Raw genomic sequence first — 2,510 nt, 5'->3', positions numbered from 1 at the left:
AAAAAAAAAAAAAAAAAACACTACAGTCACTGGACTTCTTGTAAGATGACAAACTAGGCAGAAGTACTACACGGACTCTCTAAAACAAAGATATGAGAGGCCAAATTAAATAAACACAAATGAAAATCCTAGAACCCTAAACTTGCTGCTTGTTTTTATTTCTTTGTTTGTTTTTTTTCTTTAATACTTTTGTATTTCATTGATGTTTTCTAGTTTGTTTAGTCCGTTTTGTTTCATTTTGTTTTGTATTTTGTGGGAGTCTGGGGGCATTCTCTTCTTTCCCACCAAACTGGATATAGCAAGCATGTCTACATAACCCAGCCACACACAATCATAAACTCTGCAGCTCCACCCACAAGTCAAGAACCAAGGCCAGCTCCTATTCCACCTAATCAATGATGTTGTTGTTGTTAAGTGCCGTCGAGTAGGTTCCGACCCATAGCGACCCTGCACAGGGTTTCTGAGGGTGTAAATCTTTACGGGAGTAGAAAGCCTCATCTTTCTCCTGCAGAGCGGCTGGTAGTTTCGAACCGCTGACCTTAAGGTTCGCAGCCCAATTCGTAACCACTACTCTACCAGAGCTCCAATGATAGACAGCAACTAACACCAGAAAAAAGCTCCCTGATACGAGCTGTAAGAATGATAAATGGAGAATAGTGCACACACTTCCATTCTCTAACAAAACTAACAGGGTACAGTTGGTGAGAGCCTAAGAACACATCAACATAAAGTCATCTATTAAATACAAATACAAAACTACAATGTCCCAGAGACAACTGGCAATTTTAGATCACAAGAAGAAACCAGAGAGAATGACTCAAAGAAATAACCATGATGTGGACCCAGAATGCATTTCTGAGGGGGAAAAAAGCTAATGGAGCTTTTTTTTTTTTTTTTTTTTAACTACAGGAACACGTTTATTTTATAATAAGCATTCCAAAACAAAACCACTTATATAAAATGTATGACTACTCAGAATTTATTATAAACAGCTTCTTAGTTTCAATTAATTACTTCTGAGGAAAAATTCAAAAACAGTTTTTAAAGCCGGTCAATAGGCTTAGGACTGCAGCTAGTAGTATTCAGGGCAGACAAGCCCCTGTGATACAGCTCAAGTTAAGAGAGAGCCATCTTGTGGTGAGTTCCTCTAGGAGTCTGTGAAATGAGCACCACAGCCTTGCTTTGGGGACAGAAAGGTACACAAGCAGCACACCAAACAACCATGGGAAGGGAGACACCTGTTAGGGAACATGTTAGCAGGGATCCTCTCTGACAGCAGAGGAACATCCCTCATGTTTGGACAGAGGGAGGATAGAAATCTCGACAGGCTTAAGGGAAACCCTGCGTTCACCCAGAATCCCGGATCTGCTGAAAATTGGTGTTCTATATAATGAATTTACAGAAAGGAAACGGTCACAGTAAAACATGCCAAAGGTGAGCATATTCAAAAAAGCTTCTTTGGATTAAACTGTCATTAAGACAGCTGTGATATTTGTTTCGATTTTCAAAGAACATTCTTAGAGGCAGTGTTTCATTTTAAAACCACACTGTAGTTACAATTCTAGCAACTAACATGGCATGTATTAGTTGTCAAAAAGCTTCACAATTGGTTTTATGATAAGAAAATAAAGCAAGATTTCAATACGGTTTTCTTAGTAAAGTTGCTGAAATACTTATACAGGAGATCATTTTCTTTCCAAAAATGCCAAGTTTGCCAGATGATGTTCCAGTGATCTGACCCCAAATAGCTTCTCAAGTGTTACCATCCATTTGTGTTTTCATTTGAAACTGAGGCCCATCTGCTCTCCACTTTCTCCAGTAGTTTACAGCAAAGTGAGAGAAACCGGATCAAGATGGCTATCATAGATTTCGCCTTGGTAATGCACTTGTCAAACTTTAGAAGCATGTTATTTGGCAATGGTGTCTTAGTTACTGTTCGCAGCTGGTGGCATAGAGGAATTTGTTTATTTACAGGACAAAAACAAGCTTGTCATCATCTTTCAGCTGTTTGGAGAAGGCTTGGATACTTCATGTAAGCTTTAAGACCTCTGCGGCAAAAGCCTCTAGGTGATTAATTAAATCCTGGGAAATTTTCAGTGGCCCCTCTCTTCTAGTAAATAAATAAAGAGAAGAGGCCATACTAAACATAAAGGCTAATGAAATTTTAAAAGAATATTTACAGGATTTACAGAAAGATTGAGGAAAGCAAGGAGAATCAGTTAAAAAGAAAAGTTAGAAGAATTCAAGACAATACTATAAGAACAAGCACAAATAAATGAAAATATGGAAACAATACAAAACCTGTAATTAGAAATCCAGATGATAAATACTAAGATTTCAAAAATAGACAATATATTAAAAGGGTTGAGAAGTAAATTCAAAGCAATAGAAGACCAAATCAGTATGCTAAAATATAAATCTCTAAATAGTAGTATGCTAGAAGAATAATCCACCACTCATCTGTCAGTTTGTCGTACTGTGGTGGCTTGTGAGTTGCTGTGATTCTGAAA

This window comes from Chrysochloris asiatica, unplaced genomic scaffold (genome assembly GCF_000296735.1).
Source record: "Chrysochloris asiatica unplaced genomic scaffold, ChrAsi1.0 scaffold00306, whole genome shotgun sequence".
In the NCBI taxonomy this organism is placed as follows: Eukaryota; Metazoa; Chordata; class Mammalia; order Afrosoricida; family Chrysochloridae; genus Chrysochloris; species Chrysochloris asiatica.
This window is presented reverse-complemented; position numbering follows the sequence as displayed.